Source organism: Scatophagus argus, chromosome 1, assembly GCF_020382885.2.
Source record: "Scatophagus argus isolate fScaArg1 chromosome 1, fScaArg1.pri, whole genome shotgun sequence".
Classification (NCBI taxonomy): Eukaryota; Metazoa; Chordata; class Actinopteri; family Scatophagidae; genus Scatophagus; species Scatophagus argus.
Genome location: NC_058493.1, coordinates 19,815,846 through 19,830,059, shown reverse-complemented (window position 1 = coordinate 19,830,059; position 14,214 = coordinate 19,815,846). Strand labels below are relative to the sequence as shown.

Below are 14,214 nucleotides of genomic sequence, written 5' to 3'. Positions count from 1 at the left end.
TAAAATTGTGAATCTAACTTTACGTACAATTAATTTATTACCATACATTAAAAATTTGACTTTTTTTCCTTTTCTTCTCTATTCCATTGTGTATGCTTATGTATTTTTGTGTAGGTATAATAGTCATTTTAAGTGAATGTATACATTATGAGTACATATATCCTTCATTGATCATGGTTATGAATGATATATAATAAATTAATTCATTGGAAACAATGAATGAAACAAAACTAGCTGATGCATTTTATCTATTCAAAAAAGTAAATTATTTCATAATCACCTTTCAAAACTGGGTATCATGAAGACTGTATAAACTTACATATTGTTCCTAGGTTCCTACTTTCCTGGTCTTTTTACAAAAGAAAACTATATTTCTGAAAAATATTATGTAGATAATAAATGTAAGCAAAACATGAAATAATGACAAATATTTATGACAATTCTACCAAATCACCATTTTTTTTATTTTTTATTTTACCGCAGTACTTTGACACTAATTTCAGTTTCCCAGTCTGAACTCAATATTGATAATATATAAGAACAGGCATGTATTTATTCTGCATCTAGTAGTAGTAGAGCAGTTTTTTGGTACAGGCTTGTCAAGATAGACTGGTTAAGTGGTACATTCTCCCTGTTTGCCGAAGGTTAAGTCAGTAATGAACAGTTTTACTTTCCAGTCTCTTCCATGCCTGCTGGCATGCACTCGTTATTCTTATCAATTTCCAGGGATTTTGTGGAGAACCGTCCTCTAGAAGGATGACAATAACGTTAATGTTCGTATTCCTCTTATCTGTTTGCCGCATTTGCCTTTACTGAAGATTAAGGAGACACAAATTCCTCTACTTGTCCAGAATTAAATTGCCAAGAACTATACAAATCTGGAGCCAATTCTTGTGTAGGTAGGATCCGGACTCAAAAATTCACCAGGAGAGGGGCGATATTATGTTCAGCCTTGTCAGTAGGATGTGGTTTAGTGTGAGAGGTTCAAGACTTATTTGATCATTTAAGTGATTTCTTGTCTGTATTCTATTTCTACTAGCCATCACTTCATTGAGAAAAGAACTGTCAAATTGACAAAGGAGGGCAATCAAAACACTCAAGGTAGTCTGAAAGTGCTTCTCCAATAGGCCTCCCTTGTGACTTGATAATGGGTGATTAATTATGACCTCACATCCATGTTCTTTCACTTGCTCACGATCCTGATCCTTCACTGCATTCATGAACTCTCTTTTTCCACCCACAAAGCTGATGCCTTGATTGAACCTCAACTGTCACACATTTCCACATTCCAACAAATGCAAAATCATCAAGCATATCCACAAATGGACTCGGTTTGTAGCTTGTTTGCTTTGTCTTTCACTTCCTTGAATTGTTTTATACCTTTTGATTGCTCTGAGATAGGAATACTTGCCATGACTGTCCACGCTGGCATCTGAGAAGTGGTGCTGGGATAGAGTCCTCTTATGTTAGCCAAGTTTTGAGGATCTTGTAAACATGCCTCCCACTGTGTTTTGAGCTCTTGTGGGAGGAGCTTGTCCCAACAAATCTCATTTCACCACATTTGTTGCCTGATCTGCTCTCCCAGTGGAATCAAAAGGGCAATAAATGCAACAGGTCGTGGATGGACACTACTATGGACAGAACTACTCTTCTGGTTAGTGGGGGTTCTTTGACAGGAACTCTTTACTGGAAATCATTGGATGACACACACATTACTGAACACCAAGAGCTCTTTCCAAGGGCAACTCTCTCAAAGCCATATCCAGATTTTGACACTTACAGCTCACTCTTCCTTTGATATTGATTTCAATACCCTTTGCTTGATTTCATCCTTAAGCAAAGAAAAAAACTTCTCTACACTGGAGCTATTCTAATATGTTCCATGTCAAATAATCCAATGGTCAGCAAAGAAATAATATAACAACAGAAAGCAGACTAAACCTTGGTCATTGATGTACAAAGCAGCATCAAGTTTGTCCAGTGTCCTGATCTGTTCCATGGGCTTTAGCAGGTGTTCTGCTCATCGACTTTTTTCCTCCAGAGAGGAGGCCTGTATGTATGAGCCACTGCTAGAGGATCATAGTGTAGCCTGAAATTAACTGGATATTGATTCAGTGCAGAGCGGTCCCCAAGACAGCTTTCTGAAGGTACAGCATACAGATAGTTTGGCAGCACACTGCTCTGAATTCAGACCAGTCAGGGACTTACAGTGTTTTCATTTGGTCATAGAGTCTGGAATTTCTGTCCAGTTAGGAGTCTACCTACAACACAGCAATGAGAGAGGAGTCACTAACATTGCACTGTCAACCCTGTCTCCCAGAGACTGTGCTTACATCCTGCTAATGTACAACAACAAATACATTTTATGCCTTTGACAGCTTACTTTAGACAGATGGCAGAACATGAGTGGAGAAAGAAACTAGGAATGAAACACAACAGTGGCCTCCAGTCCAACTGCCACCCTAAATATGTTTTTCAAGGATTTAAATGACTATACAATTGACATGTCACTTAGTCCATTTGCTAACAGGACAGCTTCATTAGGAAAAGCTACAACAATCTGATGTTCCTCACTTGCTTGTTTCTATAGCTTTCAATTAGAAAGCAATGTTATGTTTTTAAGTTGCAATTTAGTTATTACTGGTTTATGTTGAAAGTTCACTCTTCTTGTGTGGCAGTTTTTATTTTCCATCCTGCCGTTGTGTTTTTTTCACCTGTTTTCTGTGTTACATGTCTTTTTATTTGTCAGTCAGGTCCTTCTGTATTTAGTTCACGTGTTTTTCCTCTTTCAGTTTTCAGGTCATCTGCATTTGCTGTGTTGGTCTCTCATCAGTATTCCTGCCTGTGTTCTTCTCAGTGAAGTTCTTTGTGTTTCTTCTCTGTACTTGGATTTTCATCAGCCTGCTCCCTAAGTTTGTGTTGTCTGCCTGTTTGTTGACTGCAATCACTTGGGTCCTATTTTTTGACCTGACAAAACATAACACAACTGTAATATGAAGTATGTTAGTTCCTTATTAAAAGTATATTAAAAGAAAGTGGCAAAGAAAAAGAAAAGAACAAAAAGAACTGACGCAATCAATCTCATAACTCACTTGTAAATAATGAGCAGCTATTAACCCAGTCAACAGAACTTGTATAAGATAGAATATCCACAGACTGAGGACAGCCTGCTACTGAACTAAAAACAGTCAGAAACTGTGCTGAATGTCCTGTCCTGACCTTATGAATGGTGATGTTTTCAGCTACCAGAGTACATACGAAAGATAAATAAATTAGTAAATTGGTGGCTAATCTTCAAAATGAAGAAAGTCATTCAAAGCAGCATTTGCGATTTTTGATAGCCACAAATTTGTAATTGAAAAAAATGACCAACAATGATCTTTTTTTTTTTTTGATACCCACCCAAATTGGATATCACTTTAGTATTTAATAACTAGTATTCATTTTTTGGGAAAAAAAATGTTGGAGGTACTTGGGGACTTGATGTACAAGACCATGACAGTTTGCTGCTAACACTATGATAAGACAGGACTATTTTAGTCCAAACATTTAGCCACCAGTGCGGTGTATAGCCTTCTGAGACTTACTTTTTAACTAGACTGGTGCATAATCAAAGTGGGCCGATGACGTTTCAGGACTGAGCTCTGGGCGGTCCTTGGACCAGTTTAACCCCTGGTTTTAAGTAGCCCACAAGTGCAGCCCAGGACACAAATGCAGATTCCTGATGTCAAAGTTCAGCACCTTACGTGTCCACCCATCCACCCCACCACCTTTATGTACAAAACACAAACATGGTGCCTCTTTTACAAAATAAACATAACCATCTAGACAGCTATAACATTTTACCCAAAAGTATTTGAGATTGAATGTACCCATAATTCAAAAGGCAAGTATTCATGGTGAATTACTTATGTAGATATAAGGGGTTCTAATACATATGCATTACTTTTGAATCTTGCTTTGCAAACATCTGAGAAAAGCATGACATTCATTGTGTAATACAATGTAACATGTATATCAAAACTGTCTCCAAAACTGGTAATTGGGCTGCTGCTGAGCTGAGTGGGTTCGGTCTATCATGGATGAGTTGTGCAGTGACAGCAGCCATTAAGCTGTGTACAGAGAGCACCAGACTGGCTGTAGGCCTCCAGGGAGATATGTCAAAGCCTTTTAGTGGAAGAGGAGAAGAGTGATGGAGTACCCCACCCTCATGTATCTCGCACTCAATGAGCAGCCAGACCACTTAAAGAATGCCAATGATTGGCAGCCCGAAATCTACTAACTACTTATTGTGCTGCTAAAATGTATGAATAATACATGCCCAGCAAAGGGTATGTTGCTGTGTCTTAAAATGAAACCCTGTATCAATAGCTACCGTATACACCTTTGAGGTTAATGAATATTCTGTTGGTACTGCTTTTGCAGTGATTTTTTATGGATCTGTGGTTAGTCTTTGTGTGGCCAAACACACAAAGACTAACCACAATGAAGAGGAAAAAAGAATATATTGAGAGGGGGAAAAAAAGAATATTGAACTACATAAATGTGACAGTGAAGTAGTGAACATTCTTGCAAATAACTGGTCCCTTTTACTGTTTAAAAAGAACAAATTGTAATACAATCAGCTTTATTTATAAGTCACACTCACTTAAAAATGTGGAATAATATTTATGTGGTACAAAAAGTACAGATTATTATTTAGAGGCAACAGGTATCTTTAAATCAATGTGAAAAAACATACTGAAACATTGCCAAAGTGTTGAAAATACTACATAAACTAAGTGGCAGCAGTCTAGTCTCTACATTTATAATTTACCTTATACTGCCAATGAGTCCTATTTTTGTCACCCACGAGTTGTGACTATAACACAATCACATGACGTCTTAATCGCTGCTAAGCACCCTAATTGCAGCCTCTCTCTTTCTCTCGATTACAGTGGGTTTAGCTCATTGGCGATTCACATAACCTTGTTCATTGTGGCATTTCCTTGTACATTTCCAGTATAGTGTATTTCATTTAAACATAAAAAAGTGGGAAGTGAAAAAAATGAGAAAGAAATAAAAAGCAAATGACATTGCCTTCATGCATGTTGTGCCTGACTAGCTATTTGAATGCGAAACAGCAGAGCACACACACACACACACACACACACACACACACACACAGGTGATTAGTATGCTGGTAATATCCATACTCTTAAGGTCATTAGAATAGATAAACACATGCAGCGCTTTTGCAGAATCCTTAATGCTGAATTGTCTGCTTTCTCTTGGGGCAGAGACAGCTGTGAAATGTTCCTCAACAGGCCCAAGTCTCATAATATTTACATTTAAATGCCAGGACAAAGAAAACCAAACTGCAGTGTTATTCAGAAAGAGGAGCAGGCTTTAGGCTGACAAGATTAGCTTCTTTATCCTCTGCCTCCTACTTCACTCTGTGTCATAGTGCCTAAATAAGCCTTTCCTCAAGCTTGTTCCAGAGACACACTAAACTGTGGATTCTGCTCAGCACCCTGAGGCAACATCAGAGCCCTTCAATCTCCCTCCAATTGCGTGACATCAAACAAGTTTAACTATTCTGAAGCATCACTGAAGAGTTCCAATTATCCGAATGTGATCCTCTGCTGAACAGGTTATGACTTATTGAGAGCCTAATTGATCTGTCCCAGATATTTCTCAAAATGCTTGTATTCATTGGATGATGTCATGTGTTAATATCTGAATTAGAAATGTTTGCGATTATTCAGCTAATCTTTTAAATACTGTTATGCGCACTAGTCATCATCAGAAATTCTAGTCAGTTAAATGATAGCTAGTTAAACACTGCAGATTTGTTTTGTTTTATGGACAATTGATGTGAATTCTTGCATGTAACACACTGAAGAACATTAACACTGGGCAATAAATATTCCAAAGACAAGAAGTTGGACTCGGTTATTTCACATGACACTGCTAAGCGAGCTACGGCAAGCACATCAATTCTTTGCCTGTTTATGCAGCCCCTCTTGAATAATGATACATTTCAAATGCAGTTTTTCAGAGCTGAGAGCTGCCCCTCACCTGTATATTCTGGCAGTTTTGCTTTTAGAAAATCGTTGACAGTGGCAAGTAAAAGGAAACACGAGGGGAGGGAAAACAACAAAAACCTATCACACACAGTATAATGTGTCTTGGACCACAGGACCACAAAGAAAACCCTGTTTTAAATTGAACTGCTATTGTGTGGATGCGCAGTTTTTGTCTTCAGCTTGGTTCCAGACTTTTGAAATGACACCCACATCTTAGATTTTCAGGTCAAAACAGTCTGCTGTTGTCTTGTAACGTTTCCCAGGTTGAAAAATACAAAAGAACACAAATAAAAAATGATGACAGACTGAATAAAGAAGTGAAAACAAAACAGAAATCAAAGAACTTGTCATTATATTATTTCACTTTTGTATCCCTGGAGATAATTTCATGAAGCAATATGAGACTGGGCTGCACAGTCTGAGCTCCATTTCCAACAGACAGGGGATACTGCAGAGCTGTGGATTGTGTTTGAGTACCTATGGTCTCTGGCATGAAACAAACCACATGCTCATCCTCCACCCAACAAGCTGATGAATGACAAATCGTGTGCTAAACAACCATTTAATATGAACACATCTTGCAGAGATACAAAGTTGGTTTTTAAAAATAGTATTTCTGGTAACAGACAAGGAGCTGTTGTCCAATCCATCCACCATAACCTCCTTCTAATGCAATTTTGTACATGTTTATTTGGAGTTGGAGTAAAATGAATTGTTGCAAAAATAAAAATGCTCACAATGCAAATTTTGAAAATAAATGCTAACTCTAGTTCCTCCTGCTGAAGGCAGCAAAGGTGCAAAAATCAGATTCATAGGACATATGGTTTGATTTCAGAAAATCTCCATGTCCTCAAAAATTCTAAAATAAAATCCATCTTGTGCCAGAGGGTGTGCTTCATATTTGATGGCAGAACTTGTCGTATGACTTGTCACAGTAATAACTTCACCACTAAAAGTCCAAAAACACAACAGACACATTGGTAATTGCCCTGTTCCAAGATATCCCTCCTTTTAAACTCTGCCTTTACAGGAGAGTGGACTGCACATCAGCACCACTGACCTACCTACAAAATGTGTTGACCTCTATCCATGGTACCAGCCATCACAAATATTTGGCTTTCACCGAATGACACAAAAAGAGAAAAGTGGATCTTTCACAATTTTCTATTTACTGCAGCTCTAGTGGAGGTGGAAGTCACAGCAAATGTTCATTTCCTTGATCCCATCACTGTTTCCAGTATTACATCTTAAGACTGGTCAATAATGTGCTCTGACCTTCAGTCTCTCTCAAGCACACACAGTCAGATTACTGGGGGAGGCCCTGAACAGTACAGCACTGCTGGAAGAATGCTGTCTGTTTACATGTTCTTTTGGAACATCATTTAGTGTGTAGAGTCATGAAGTACTACTAAACCTTTGTCAGCATTTGAGAACAACTTGTTCCCCAATGTATGATTTAATTTGCCTCATTTCATATTAATATGTCTCAGTGAGTCATGCATCTAATGATTATTCTGTACATCATGATGTGGACAAACTCAACAGTCAGTGAGATAAAATACTCAAGTTTTATAACATTTTTGTAGAAACCAAACTCACAGAACTACTTTTTGCTCATTGGTTTTACCACTTAGATACTACAAAGCAAGTGACCAAACCCCATTTGGAAATTTAGCTGCTTAATGTTTGACTTTCTTCACCGGTTACTTGCTAACTTACCTGTCTGCTGTTTGGTGTTGGGCAGATAGTGTACTCATGGATCTACTGTGTTATGTTGCATCATAAAATGGAGGACCCAAATGTTGACATGGACATGGGGTGTGAAGTGAATAAAGGAAATGGAATTTACTTACTCAAACAGAACTGAAGAAGGCAGGGGAACACAAAGAACTAAAGGTGGCTGGAGGTCCAGATAAAAAAAGTCCAAGTCTGAATAAGAATAATCCAAAATGTACAGCAAACCCAGGAATGCAGAGAAAGCAGCCACACAGACAAAGTGACACACAAGAAAGACACAGCACAGCTGATACAGACAATGGAGTCTGGACAGGTGAACACCATCAGGGCGGGGCAAGCAATCAAAATTGGAGGGAAACAGACAAAGACAGGAAATGAAATGCTAAACAAGAGACAAGAGGAGAAAAACTACAACATAAAACAGGAAATGAAAATGAAACTTCAAAGCATGACAACCTGCTCCTCATGCTTTCTTTGTATCCCAAAAATTGACCTCTTTGTCACTTTCATTAAAGTTTAAGACATAAGTTGAGTCTACTCATTTTCCTAAATAAATCTATATTTGATGATTATCTACTGGCTGACATTTTGTAAATAAGATAAAATAAGATAGGTCTTCATTAGTCCCACAATGAGGAAATTCTCATTGTCACAGCAGTACGAGAAGAGGAAAATAAAGGTGCAAATTGAGTAAAAATATACACTTCTTTTATAGAAACTATACAAAAAAACAAACATAGTATTTACATTTTCATTAATTTTAAATGATTCACAGTGAAAGGTCACTGTATTGCACTAGGAGATGGGGGATTATTGCACAGTGAGTTGTTGAAATTCAGTTTATTGTGGAGTGTAAGGGGTCTGCCGGGAGCAGTGCTGGTTGTCTCACAGCAGCAGGGAGGAAGGACCTGTGTTAATGCTCCTTCACACACTTGGAGTTGAAGCAGCCTACCACTGCCCAATGCTGTCAGAGTCTCACACATCGGCTGAGAGTCATTCTCCATCAGAGAGGATAGCTTGGCTATCATCCTTCTCTTTCTCACTGCCTGCACTGGGTCAAGGGGGCTCCCTAGGACGAAGCTGGACTTCCTAATGTGTTTTGTCCATTCTCTTCTGCAGTAGAGATGCTGACCAATCCATAGAATAGGGTGCCCCCACAGAGTCGACTTTTTATTGTTTACTTTGATTTATAGTTTACTTTACAGTATTTAATTAGTAGTGCATTGTTTGACATAGGGGGTCGAGCATTTGCATGGTAATGTTTGACAAACGTGGTTCCTTTAGCCTTTTTAACTTTCAACTCTAAAATCTGTCAACACACAGTGCTTCAGATGCTCTTAGTCTGAGACGTGCCATTCTGATCCTCTGCCTCAGCACATATCATCACAAATTGGTTTCTTGTCTCTCACACCCATGAAGATGAAGAAGGTGAAAATAATTATTTGACCCCAGAAATGCTGGGTTCAATAAATAAAGGTCACTGCAAGAGGTGGTGGTGGTGGTGGTGGTGGGTTGTATACAGTGGACTTGACACTTGACAAACTGGACACTAAAAACACATTTGCAAATATTATTATTATCAAGTCAGATGTATTTTCATTTTAGTATTCTAGATCAACACAGGGGCACATTTTCTGTCTTCAGTACAGAACACTGGTCATTGGACATAATTTTTTTTTTTTATTTAAAAAAAAACAACACTGTTTTTATTTTGTCCCATTGACAATAAACATTTTTATGCATTCAACAAAGACATTTTTTTAAAGTTTTATTTAGTGTAGATATAAACATTTAAAATAACTGAAATTGAGTATGGTGTTGCTCTTAAATAACTTAAACAAAGTTTTTTAAGATCACCAACTCAAACAAGCTAGGGGAGAACATGCAAACTCTACAGAGAAAGGCCTTGTCTATCACATGGAAAACTTAAGTATGCTCTATGTTGTTTAGATGTAAATCTAAGTAAATTTCTATCCAGATTTCTGTGGAATGACTGAAACACAAAACACAGTTTATTGTTTATAAAGAATACTATCTACTGTATACTTTAAAGGAGACATATATATTTAAGTGAAGACACCTTAAAAGTGCAAATCAAGCACTGATTTCACCCCACATAAGAGCTTTAATTCTGGAGAGGATAGACCACAGGCATCTGATCATAATCAAGTGCCGGGAGAGATGCAGAGATGCCATCTGGTGGTCCAATTTCAGCCAAGCTGTTAAGAAAAATGTGTCCTCTCTGCAAGAGTCAGAGACCCTGTGAGCACTGAGAGAGCCTCTAATCACAGCACCATAGGCTGCACTCCCATGGCAAAAGCTGGCAAGCTGTTATGATGACTGAAAAACTTGTCCCAAGTTCAGGTCACATCAGTTTCAAAAGTTTCCAGTTTGCCATGCAAATGATATGCTGGTTCTGAGGCTGTGAGACGGCATCTCTGCGAGACAGGAATCAGCAAGCAATTGAGCTTTTTTTTTTTTTTTACTCCTTTTTTCCCCATGTGTATTACAGGTCAACTAGAAACGTTCACTGATTATGGATCATGTCCATATGCCACTGGACTTTACACAACCCAGTAGCGTGTCGAGAACATCCCACCATCAAGAGGACGCAAAAGAACTAAAATTGGTATAGTCACTTTCTGTCAGGTCAAAACAGCACAGCCATTATCCTGAAATTTTCTCAAACTGAAGCAAACTGGAAAGAGAAAAGAGCTGACATGAACATGGCACAAGTAGATACTACGTTTGACCGTCATTCTCAAGTTGCACAGGTGTGTATGCCAGACAGGTAGGTGGCAAGAGAGTTCTCATTCCCCATAGAAAAGCCTATAAGACCTTTGAACCTATTTTTCTTATTAAACAGAAAAATGTAACCATACACACTGAATTCTGAACTTCCTCTCTTTCACCAAATTAAGATCTAGCTGAATTGCCTTGCAAAGTCATTGTACAACACACTTCATTCAAACTTGACAAAAGCAACATAAAACTCACCAAAACCATCTTGGTTAGTCTGTCTTTTGTCCCAGATACTCGGATTTGGTCAAATTGAATCCTTAATTTATCAAAATATTCCTGCTCTACGTGCTGTCTGCTGCTTCTCTCTGCTAACCCAACAAGACTCTTTTGCTGATCAGGGGCTTTCGCTTTTTTCTTGGACATAGACCATTGAATTTTGCCCCCTGCAAAAAAAACCAACTGAAGAGATGGTTATCACTGTTCACCTTTTATCAGTTTATTCAGTCAATCACCGAACCCAAGTAGTTACTTGAAGTTTGTGACAGAAAAAAAGCCAAAACAATGTGACACAAAGCTGATGTGTGCGAACATCTAAAAAATACATGTCACAAACATGACATTTATCATAATTCTTGTAGTTGACATTGCAGGTATGGTGGTTGCATGTAACTCATCTTAAAGTTCTGTGTATCCTTACAAATATCAGACTTATCGGATCCTGTTTGTTCTCAGGGACACTCAAGTTGATGAACACTATTATGCTCCACAGATTCCACACAAATTGCACGCTCCTCCATTGTAATTTTCTTGAAAAGCGTGACCTGGGCACGCCAGGTTGCTGTCCTGGGGTGGCAGGCTGCTGTTTTGCTGATGAGTTACTTTACAGTGTTCACACTAAGCAATTGCCCTCGGTTTACCTCCTGTGTTGGGAGTTCTCTGTTAAGCTCTCACATGCCTAGCATCTGTGAATGAGAGGTTTGGGCTCACGTCCAGGAAGTGCTCTGCTGCAGCAGGGGAAGAAACCCGACATTCAGAAGGCATGTGTTATAGAAATGAACAGTAAAGCGGTTTTAAGCTTTATTGCCTCACTGAGTGTTTACTGAGAATTCATGCTGTTCTTGAATAACCCCCACACACCTACACACAGCAATACATGTTTGGATGGTTTTGTACTGCTCCTAAAACGTATTATTTGATAATTTGTCGATTGTTAGTGACTTTATTTGGAGATATATAGAGCATTGGCAATAACATCTTTAAAACCCTCTAAATATGGTCAATGTTCAACTTTCTAATCAGGTTAATTACCTTCCAGTTTGGTTAGGTTTGGTATTTTGATATACAGTCTATATACTTTCCATCTAAACCAGTAACTACATTAAATAAGGACTGTATAGATTATATGCCCACCTTTGAGTCAATCAGAATCTGGCAAAGGAAAAGAAAAAAGAAAATCACTACATAAAAACACTGCCTTCCCAGTTGGAAAGGGCTAAATCAGGCTGACAAAAAACTCAGAAAGAAACATAGTGCTTAAGACAAGACTTTTTACTGTTCTTAGAAACTAATTTTCTTTTAACTATGAAAAAGAGTTATGCCAAAAAAATCAGCGCATGTGATGTGTGTCAAAGAAAGGATCTACTTCGCACTACTTGTATCTAAAGAACTCTTAATGCTTGTTCAATGCTTGTTTAAAAAGGTCGTTGTAAAACAAGAGTCATTTACACCTAGAGGCAATATAGAGTAGCCTAACATGCATGTTTTTGGTATTGTGGGAGGAAGACGGAGTACCCGGAGAAAACCCACACAGGCACAGGGAGAACATGCAAACTCCACATAGAAGGGCCCAGACCGGGATTCGAACCCTCTTGCTATGAGGCAACAGCACTTACCACCGCACCACCATGCCACCCCTTCGGCGAACCCATTTATGATAAAACACCTTCTTAAGGGGGTCTTTTACAGGAGAACAGTCAGCGTAGTGTCTACTCTATAACTTTGTGGAGAAGAGCACTCACATTGTTCATTAATTCAAGAACTATGGCTGATATTGAGAGACATTGAAAGTCTTATCTAGTTATCTTTAAATAAATACATTTTCCTGATCTCTCAATATTAATGTTGTATATCATCCATTTTCTATACTGCTTATACAGGCTGCCCATTGTTGTAAACTATGAAGTAGATGCATTCGGGGGAAAAAAATATGAAAATTTGTTGGTTAAGTTAAAACATTTTTAACTCAGGTGGCCATGCCTTTGCCTCAGTTTGTGCTGCTCCTGCTAAATAAACAGCGACTCATATTTTTCCATTGACTTTGTATGCAACTGCATCGCCTCCAAGAGAGTCCTTATCTCTCCTCTTATCTCTCTGTTCAGTTGTACTTTGTGTCTCTTTTCTGTTTTTCTATTTGTTTGAATGTGTTTCCAAATACCCACACATTTTGTTCTTTATATTCATGTTCACTTCAACAACTCCACTTCCTCCCACAGTACAAAACTGAAGCCAAAAATGGGGAAGAAGCGCTTCCACCTTGTGAAGGTGACATCATTTGGAGCCAGAGTCTGTGCAGTAGTGACCAGATGGTGAAGTCTCAGGTTTGTGCCCATACATCTGCCTGATTCAGTGACAAGCAGTGCTTAGTTTTCATTGATGACGTGATATGACATGATTGATCTGCTCAAACAGCTAATTACAATTGAAATTATCTGAAAAATGCGAAAAAATGTTTTGACATGTAGCTTTTCAGTTTTTCTGAGTTTTTAGTTTGGCCCATGTCCTATCTGCTACCATGGAAGAGAAGAAGAGGAGGTGTTTATGACCTGTACTGCAGCTGAGATTTTTTTGGCTTCATTTCTGAGGAGCTGTCACGTTGCCCATATTTATATACAGTCAACGATCACAACACACTCCATCGCAGGTTTTACACATGCTTACATTAACACGTTAGACGACATCATTTCCAAGCATCGGCGTGCGTCAACACTGCAGAAAGCAACAACTTGGGAAAATCAGCACATCCTGTACTGTATCTAGACTACTTCCTTAGTCTGTACAGTGTGTCCAGACAGTGCAGTGAGCATCAGTTGCACTCAGTAGCGAGTACATGTTGATGTTATATTAAAGTGTTTTTTTTTCTTCCTTTGAGAGAAACATTATTGAAAGTTCAGTGTTTACTTTGGATAAACTTTTAAAATGCATGAACTCGCAACAGTCGGAGATGATTACCGTAACTCTTATTTTCTATAAACTTTTAACCTTTAAATGGAACACATTTTAAATATTTTTTTAGATAATTTATCATACACATTGCATAATGGAGTATCAACACTACTACTCTACTTTGTGATTGCTCCCATAAGGGCTTCCTAATGTTTTAACACAGTCAGTGGCATTGTGTTAATTAAAAATTCCATCTGCTTAGGAGACTCTGTGTCTTCGCTGTGATAGAAAACAGCCTTTCTTTAATATCCTCTGTGTAAACTCACAATGGAAACCGAGACTGAGCTCAATCAATTTAACTCATGAATTGCTGTCTGAAGTGCGATGAGCTATAACAATTAAATGTGTTCCTTTTCCTCAATAACATTTCTGAGGGCATTTTTCTGTGTGAGCAAACTACTATGGCTAATAACAAATTCACATATGCATGTTTTGTGGCTCTAAC

The 14,214-nt window shown here is 38.3% G+C and overlaps 1 long non-coding RNA gene across 1 annotated transcript; it reads right to left on the bottom strand.

Annotated features, from left to right (window-relative positions):
- Positions 1–2,753: 2,753 nt before the first annotated feature.
- On the bottom strand, positions 2,754–8,129 carry LOC124059836. Its single transcript, XR_006843449.1, has 2 exons — positions 7,922–8,129; positions 2,754–2,967 (listed from the first exon to the last, which is right to left on the bottom strand). It is a non-coding gene; the product is annotated as an uncharacterized LOC124059836 (long non-coding RNA).
- Between the last annotated feature and the right edge of the window lie 6,085 nt (positions 8,130–14,214).